General features: G+C 45.5%; 1 non-coding gene across 1 annotated transcript; it reads right to left on the bottom strand.

Moving 5' to 3' along the window:
- Positions 1 to 215: 215 nt before the first annotated feature.
- On the bottom strand, positions 216 to 346 carry LOC115031354 (small nucleolar RNA SNORA71). Its single transcript, XR_003836995.1, has one exon. It is a non-coding gene; the product is annotated as a small nucleolar RNA SNORA71 (small nucleolar RNA).
- Positions 347 to 9,642: the final 9,296 nt, after the last annotated feature.

The following is a 9,642-nucleotide window of genomic DNA, read 5'->3' as shown; positions in this document are numbered from 1 at the left end:
AGCCAAGGAAGGCAGGAAAATCTGTTCCACCGGAGGATGCAACTGGGGCTCCTGGAGACTTGCAAAACTAGGTCAGAACAAAACCCCTCAATGCAGAGCCCTGCTCCCACCTCCCTTCCAGAAGCCTTTGAGGCTATAGAACAGCACTGGTAGAGAACATTCTGTGAGCCTGGGGTCAGCAGGCTGGAGGCCAAGAGGCTGGGCTAGAGAAGATGTGTTCGAAAGCACCAAGGTTTCACAAGGACAGGAGTGGACCTTCCAAACACAGGAAAAGGCTTTCACTTCCTATCCCTGCTGTATCAATGACCAGGGCATAGGCAATCCACAATCAACTTGGAATACAGGCACCCCCTTCATTTTTTTTTTAATCAATTCAAAAGTTTATTAGACATAGAAAAAAAACCTGATATCTCACAGTCAATACTTAAGTTCCTAGTAATAATACATTTGAACAGAGCATCCCTGGTATTTTGGCCTAAGATGTGTTGCTGAATATGTGAATCATTGTACTTGCCCCAAATGTTCAACATAAACAGAGGAGTGATTGACAGAAAACTCACCACCAGTACTGGAACCAGCCAGCTTTTAGACTCTGGGGAATCTTTTGTGTAGCATTGCCACATCCACTCAATTCAGTCCCAGCAGAGGTGGTTCAGCTGGTGCTCCTGGTGCCACAGCTGCCATTTTTTTTCCATGCCTGAACACAGATCTCCCTCATCCATGCCCTGCTGCTTTGCTGGGAAAAGGCCATGATGAACCCACATTGATGCTAACGGGTAGGACAGCTGCATGCTTATACTTGAGCCATCTCTCCACTACCCCCAATCTATACCTTCTTGTGGTTACAGCTCTAATAACTGCACATTGTATACGTAGAGAAAGATAGAATGTGTCAATGAGTATGAGGAAGAAGCCATCTGAGGCATGCATTGAATGCAGACTAGGAGGGCGCCTGCCTGGCGCTTGGTTTTCATCCCCTTGACCAACCTGTGTTTAGTGAGAAAATGATGTGGAGTGCAGAGATGACAAAAACCATCTTCGGGGGCCGGGCGTGGTGGCGCACGCCTTTAATCCCAGCACTCGGGAGGCAGAGGCAGGCGGATTTCTGAGTTCGAGGCCAGCCTGGGCTACAGAGTGAGTTCCAGGACAGCCACGACTACACAGAGAAACCCTGTCTCAAAAAGCCAAAAAAAAAAAAAAAAAACCATCTTCGGGTATTGATTTGTTCTGAGAAATAAACCGACCTGCTGACTGAGAGGTTGGATGCCTAACAAGGGAGCCCTATCTGCAAGCAGAGCCTTCGATGCAGGAACTTGCAGTCGGAGATAGCTGCAGCTTGCTGCTGGAGTTCACAAAGCAGCGTGAACCTAGGCAGGTTGGGAGGGAGGGTGTCTGTCGGCACAGGTACAATTACAAACTGACTTTTAAATAAGTTGGGGGTGGTGGCATGGGCCCTCACCATAGACAGCAGGTGACAGACAAGGTAGGGCCCAGGATAGTGTGGGAGGAAACCAGAAATAGCTCTGCAGTGCTTCCTGAGAGCAGAAAGTCTCCTGCTGGAAGGAGAAGGGTGCAGCCAGCTGCTAGTTGGACTCGGTCCTACAGACGCCCCGCCCCCCGGCCCCGCCCCCAACATACACTCGGGAATCCCAGCAGGGTTTCACCCCTCCTTTTAACTGACATGTTCCTGAGTCCCATGCAAGGTTTCTACACCCAAACTCTTCTGAAAATAAATCAACCCCGAGTCAAATCAACACATCCTGACCATTTATTTATCAGACAGTTTGGCACCGGCCTCCCAGTCTCTAACCAATTGCTATCTAGTGTTTGGTATCTTTAAAGGCCACATGTGGGTCACGTGACCTCCAGATTCCAGCACGCTCATCTGCCCTTTCCTGTTTTCTTTCTTCCTTTTTAGATTTATTTACTTTATCTGTATGAGTATTCTGCCTTCATATAAGTCTGTGTCCCCCACGCATGTCTGGTACCCACGGAGATCAGAAGAGGACATCAGATCCCCTGGAACTGGAGTTGAAAATGGCTGTGAGGCACCACGTGGGTGCTAGGAACCAAACCCAGGTTCCCTACAAGAACAAGTACTCATACGCACTGAGTCACCTCTCCAGGCCCCTCCCCTGTTGTCTACGAGCTTCTCTCTGTAGTGACCACGGGCCTCCTCATATTCTGGGTCAACGGTTGACTACTGAATGGCCACCCCATCACCATTGTCATATCCCCTTCTTGACCCACCACCAATTGTCATATAGTCTTTCTGGGTAATGGAGGCCTATATTACTTTAGTGAAAGCCTACAGACTTCTAATAAAATTAGTCAGTCAGGGACTGGAGAGATGACTCAATGGTTAAGAGCATTTGGGGCTCTTCCAGAGAATAGAAATTCAGTTCCCAGCACCCACATCTGTCTGCTCATATCCCAAGGAGATGGCATGTACACACACACACACACACACACACACAGCACATACACACCATATTAATTAACTGATATAAACTTTTTTTTTTTGGGGGGGGGGTTCGAGACAGGGTTTCTCTGTATAGCCCTGGCTGTCCTGGAACTCACCACGCTGGCCTCAAACTCAGAAATCCGCCTGCCTCTGCCTCCCAAGTGCTGGGATCAAAGGCGTGTGCCACTAAGCCCGGCTTATAAACTTATTTTAAATTAGCCAGTGTGAGTGGGACACAGTGGGGCATACCTTTAATCCCAGCACTTGGGAGGTACAGGGCAGTGGATCTTGGTGAGTTAAAGTCAACCTGATCTATGTAGCTTACTATATAAGCTACTACAAGTAAGTTACTATATAAACTTACTATGTAAGCTACTACAAGTAAGTTACTATATAAACTTACTATGTAAGCTACTACAAGTAAGTTACTATATAAACTTACTATGTAAGCTACTATAAGACCCTGCCTTAAACAAGCAAAAACAAGAAGCAAGTAAGAATAAATAAATAAAAATTGGCCAATTCAAATCTGATAGTAGAAGCCAGACATGGTGGTGAATGCCTTTAATCTCAGCAGCGGGAAGGCAGAGACAGATAGATCTTATGAGTAGGAGTTCAAGGCCAGCCTGATCTATAAAGAGAGTTCTAGGATAGCCAGGGCTATAATACAGAGAAAACCTTGTCTTGAAAAACCAATACATACATACATACATACATACATACATTCATACATATAATTTTTACAATCTGGTAGTAGAAACCCTAGTCTCCATGCTGCATTTGAAATATAAAAAAGTAGGCCCTGTGTTTGTCAGGTTTTCCTTGAGACAATAAAGTAGCTGAGAACATCAACTCTTTGTTGTTGTTTTGAGACTTGGTCTCACTTTCTAGTCCAGGTTGGTCTAAAGTCAACCCAGCCTTAGCCTCCAAAGGGCTGGAATTACAGGAATAAGTCACCAATGGCATGTTATAATTTTTTCCCTTTTGGCAAGACCTCAGCCAAGCTAGGCAGGGACACTACCAAAGAATCTTATCTCTAAACCCTGAGCCTTCAATTCCTCAGGCTGAGGGTGTTCCAGCTAGCTTGCTTGAGGCCTTCCTTGTTTTGATAGCAAGCACTGAAAAGAGGCAAGGTCAGGGAGGCGGAGTAAAGTTAAATGTTGAAGTATACTTCTGTATCAATAAATTTGTTTCGCACGCCTTTAATCCCAGCACTCGGGAGGCAGAGGCAGGCGGATTTCTGAGTTCGAGGCCAGCCTGGTCTACAAAGTGAGTGCCAGGACAGCCAGGGCTACACAGAGAAACCCTGTCTCAAAAAAAAAAATAAATAAATAAATAAATAAATTTGTTTATTGTACCCTAGATTAGCCTCTAACTCATGATCCCTACCACCTCCACCTTAGCTTTCTGAATGCTAGAATTACAGGTGGATAATACTGTAATACTGTAGTACCAGGAAGCCTTCATGAACCCCAAAAGAGCACTCAGGAACTGGTGCAATGCAATCACACAAGGGTCTATATTCACAAGCTTGAGCTTGGGTTTAACTCACTGCAGACCCACAGGATAGTTTCAGTGAAGAAAAAGCCCCAAACTCATGGGAACAAGGTTTTATAGGAAATGACAAGGGATGTGTGAGTGTTACTAGCCTGGCAAGCATCTAATTGGGGGGCTACTTTGGCCTTTAACATAATTGGCTGGTGCTGGGAGCCAAACCATAAATTTAACTTCTGCTTTCCTCCTGATTGGTGGTTGTTAGGCAGGGGCAGGCTTGTAACCTGGAGGTGCAGATTTGTTGGGGAATAACCTGGAGACTGGTGCTAGACACTGGATTTGTTGCGGGGGTGGGGTGGGGTGGGGAGGTGGGGTGTAACCTGGAGACACAGGTCTTGGAGGGTAGCCTGGAAACTTGTGCTAGGTACAAGTTAGTTTATTTTAGTTCAAACTTAGATCAGGTTCTCTAAGATGGGACTCTGAATCCCCCAAATTTGATCTCTCAGTACCACATGTGGCTTATTTTACAATTTTTTTCCAATACTAGGCAAGTACATCCCCAACTTTTTATTACCATATTAAGATTAGTTGTTGTTGGGCTCAGCCATTAAGAGCACTGACTACTCTTCCAAAGGTCCTGAGTTCAAATACCAGCAACCACAGGGTGGCTCACAACCATCTGTAATGAAATCTGATGCCCTCTTCTGGTGTGTCTGAAGGCAGCTACAGTGTGCTTACTAGACATAATAATAAATAAATCTTTAAAAAAGGTTTATTGTTGTTGGTGTTTTTTTTGTTTGTTTGTTTGTTTTTTTGAGACAAGATCTCAAAAATGTGTAGCTCCAGCTGACCTCAAACTCCCTATGGAGATTTGGCTGACCTCAAACTTTCACCATCAGCCTGCCTTTGCCTCCAGTATTAGGATTGAAGGTGAGTACCAACCACACCCTGAAAGCTGTATTTTTGTTTGGTAAACATCTGTTTTCCTGGGGTTAACAATGTGCTCCCCAACCCCCCTCCCTGTGTGTGTGTGCTTTTGAACTTTTGAGACAGAATCTCACTCATGCAGCCCAAGCTAGCCTTAAACTTGTGTAGCTGAACTGGCCTTGAACTCCTGATCCTTCTACTTTCACATTCCATTGGATGTTGAACTGGGTACCAATAGATGGACGTTGAACTGGGTACCAATGACTAATAGTTTAAGAGGTGGAACTATGACCTGGCTGGGGGAGGGGTGGGACTGAGGTGTGAGGAGAATGTTCAAGGAAAGCACCTTAGGCAGATGGCTGCCCCACCCACCTCAGCCAATTTGGAAGAGGCAATCCTCTTTTTTTTTTTTTTTTCCCTTCCAAACAGGGTTTCTCTGTATAGCCCTGTCCTGGAACCCACTCTGTAGACCAGGCTGGCCTTGAACTCAGAAATCCACCTGCCTCTGCCTCCCAAGTGCTGGATTAAAGGCGTGCACCACCACTGCCCAGCTTTTTTTTTTTTTAATATTGATTTATTTATTATATGTAAGTACACTGTAGCTGTCTTCAGACACTCCAGAAGATGGCATCAGATTTTGTTACAGATGGTTTGAGCCACCATGTGGTTGCTGGGGTTTGAACTCAGGACCTTTGGAAGAGCAGTCAGAGCTCTTAACCACTGAGCCATCTCACCAGCCCCTGAGGGCATCTCACCAGCCCCCTAGGCAATTGGCTCTGGATCCAAAAGCTGTCTTTGAAGTAGTTTGAAGTGGGACCAGAGTTCAAGTGCAAGACAGCAGGTGAGTTCAGATGCATCCCTGTAATCCCAGCACTTGGGAGTATCAGGAGACCAGAGCCACTTTCAACTCTATAACAAGTTCAAGGCTAACCTTTGTTACCAGAGACATTATCTCAAAGAAAATACCCACAGCATTAAATAAGTAAATAGTGTTTGTAACAGATAAAGCACAGCCAACTAAGTGGCTTTTTGTTATATAGCCAACGTGAAGAGCCAAGATGCTTTTCAGGAAGGGTGGTGACATCACAGGTACAGCAGCCTGCTATGTAGTCAGCTCCAGATAACAAGGTCCAGATGTTGTAAACAGCCCTTGTAAGAGAAGCTGACTTTAAGATGAGCTTTTCCTGATCTGTCTAGGAGATCAAGACAGTGGCTACCTGGTCTGTTCTCTCCTCTTTGACCCCATCTATTTTATAATAGACTCCTGATTATCCATGTCTCTCAAATCTGCCTGATGTCATCATCAGGGATGTCATCATCAGCTGGAAGGTCCTGGGAGCTGCGCCTGGATCACTGTCTCTAGGTTTCAAGACTCAGAATAAGCAGAGGAGCCACTTTTCCTGTTGTACAGGGGGAAAAACAGAAGGTTGGGAAGAAAGGAGTCACTTAAAGCACCATAGCAACCAGGTGACAGAGATGGGCTGGGATGTGCCAGGCCTTTCTGTCTCCCATATTCACCTCCCCTCGCTGCCTTGGTGTCCATGAGGATGGGGAGAGTGAAGGCTGAAGAAACCCTACCCTGGCTGATCCAAACCAGACTTTAACCTTCTGGACTGGGCTGGCATATAATACACAGAGAGGATAAATGCCAAACTCTGTGTGTGTGTGTCTCTGTGTGTAGGTGTGTGAAAAGATTGTGTAAAAGTTACTCTCAGGGTTGAGCTGATGGCTCAGCTGGTAAAGTGCCTACTATACAAGCCAGAGGATCTCAGGACACACATTAAAAAAAAGCAGGGGGTAGGAGGGCCTACTTGTAATTCCAGCACTAGGGAAGTAGACACGACAGCACTAGGGGTTTGCTGGACAACCAGCCTAGCCTAATCAACAAGATCCAGGCCAAAACATCCAGGCTAGATGGCTAGATGGCTCAGTCAGTACAAACCACTTGCCGTGCAAACCTGGATGCCTGAGTTTGGATCTCCAGAGCCTACATAAAAGCATATGTGAGCACAGTGGCCTCCAACATGAGATGAAAGGCAGAGACAGAAAAATCAGTAGAACTCTCCGCCCAAGTAGTAGGGAATATACAATAGCAAAGATTCTGTCTCAAATGAGGTGGAAAAGTGAGGGCTGATATCAGGATGCCCTCTCTGACTCCATGTGTGCTCTGTGAGTGTGAATACCTGTGTGTATTCGCACACAGAACATGTGCACAACACACATATCAAACACACACACACATTGTCTCATTGTCCTCTCTCTTTCACACACACACACACACACACACACACTTTGAGGTAAAAGGCACTGGAGAAAACAGTACTAGAGGCTGACCTCTGGCTGCCACATATAGGACATGAGTATGAGCACTCTAACATACACATGCTCCCCGACACATGAATACCCACACACACAATGAATAATCCCAATACTTACCAATCCAATGCCTACAATTTATTTTTATTCTCTCTCTCTCTCTCTCTCTCTCTCTCTCTCTCTCTCTCTCTCTCTCTCTCTCTGTGTGTGTGTGTGTGTGTGTGTGTACACGCACACATATGCATGCATGGATTTGGAAGCAAGTGCTTTTACCCACTGAACCACCTCCTCTGCCCTAATGCCCACCCTTTAAATGGAAGTGATCAGGACGTGCTATTCCTAAGTGTGTCAAGTTAGCCCAGCAAAAGTTTTTTTTTTTTTTTCTTTTTTTTTTTGGTTTTTCGAGACAGGGTTTCTCTGTGTAGTCCTGGCTGTCCTGGAACTCACTCTGTAGACCAGGCTGGCCTCGAACTCAGAAATCCGCCTGCCTCTGCCTCCCAAGTGCTGGGATTAAAGGCGTGCGCCACCACGCCCGGCCTAGCAAAAGTTTTAAGCAGAAGACTGTTGAGAGTCAACTGAGGCTTTCTTTATTAGGAGCAGCATGAAGTTTCGCTGTGACTATGGCTTTCTTCCAAGAAGGCAGAGGGGACTCTTATCACCAAAGACAGGGAAGGAATGGGGTGAGTCGGCATGAGCTCAGTCTCCCTCATTTCTTATCATTTCTGGCTTTTTTTCATGCGTTTGAGGAATCCAGCTTACCCACAAGGCAGCCTCCCCAATCCTCCAATATATATTTAAATTCGGTTTTGTGGGACTGGAGAGATGGCTTAGTGGTTAAGAGCACTGGCTACTCTTTTTTTTTTTTTTTTTTTTGTTTTTTTTTGGTTTTTTTTTGAGACAGGGTTTCTCTGTGTAGCCCTGGCTGTCCTGGAACTCACTCTGTAGACCAGGCTGGCCTCGAACTCAGAAATCCGCCTGCCTCTGCCTCCCGAGTGCTGGGATTAAAGGCGTGCGCCACCACGCCCGGCACACTGGCTACTCTTGTAGAGGACCCAGTTTCTATTCCCAGCACCCATGTGGTGACTTACAACTACCTATAACTACATAACCAGGAGATCCAATGCTCCCTTCCAGTCTCTGTGGGCACCAGGCACACATGTAATACACAGGCATACAGGCAGAACACATACACACATAAAATAACTTAATTTTCCTTTTGTTTTGTTTGGCTCTGAACTTAGGGTCTTGCGAATGCTAGGCAATCAATCACTCTATCACTGTATTATCAGACCCCAACTTATTATTTATTTGTATAAAGATAAAGTTTCTCCTGAGTTCGAGGCCAGCCTGGTCTACAGAGTGAGTTCCAGGACAGCCAGGGCTACACAGAGAAACCCTGACTCGAAAAAAAAAAAAAAGATAAAGTTTCTCTGTGTGGCCCTGGCTGTCCTGGAACTTACTCTGTAGACCAGGCTGGCCTTAAACATAATGAGATCTGCCTTCCGGTGCTGGGACCATCACCTCCCGGCCCGACATATGTTTTTCTAAAGTACACATGTATGCCTTTTTAAGCTTGTTTTTGTAATAGGGTCTCACCATGTGACCCAGATTAGTCTGGGACTTGCTGTGTAGACTGGGTTGGCCTAGAATTCACAGATATCTGCCTTCCAGGACAGCCAGGGCTACACAGAGAAACTCTGTCTCGAAAAACCAAAAAATAAAAAAAAAAAAAAAGAAAAAGAAAAGAAAAAACAAAACAAAACAAAACAAAATGTGTGCCATGGCACCTGTGCATGCATGTCTTCCCCCCTGGGTGTACAGTTAGAAGTAGAATTATTGGGTCATAGGATGTGTTCATATCCAACTTTGCTTGGAATGTCAAATTTTCCACTGTTTTACTACCACTCTCTATAGCTTCAGGTTTCCCCATCAAACTATATTCTATTTTTTCTTTCTTTTTTTTTTTTTTTTTTTTTTTGTTTTTCGAGACCGGGTTTCTCTGTGTAGCCCTAGCTGTCCTGGAACTCACTCTGTAGACCAGGCTGGCCTCAAACTCAGAAATCTGCCTGCCTCTGCCTCCCGAATGCTGGGACTAGACAGAGAAACCCTGTCTCAAAAAAACAAACAAACAAACAAAAAAAAAACAAAACAAAAACAAAAAACCTGTGCATGGTGGAACATCCCTGTAAGTACCAGCAGTCTGGGTTTTGGAAGCAGGATGATCACAAGTTCAGAGATGAGCCAGCGAGATAGTTGCCCCACATGGGTGCGAGGAATTGAACTTGGGCCCTCTGTAAGAGTAGTATCTGTAAGTCGATGGTGGTGCACACCTTTAAGGCAGAGGCAGGTGAATCTCTGTGAGTTTGAAGCCAGCTTGGCCTATAGAGTGAGTTCCAGGGCAGCCAAGGCTACACAAAGAACCCCTGTCTCAGGGGGGGAAA

Source organism: Mus caroli, unplaced genomic scaffold (assembly GCF_978045245.1).
Source record: "Mus caroli unplaced genomic scaffold, Mus_caroli_1 scaffold_7, whole genome shotgun sequence".
Taxonomy (NCBI): domain Eukaryota; kingdom Metazoa; phylum Chordata; class Mammalia; order Rodentia; family Muridae; genus Mus; species Mus caroli.
This window is presented reverse-complemented; position numbering and strand designations above follow the sequence as displayed.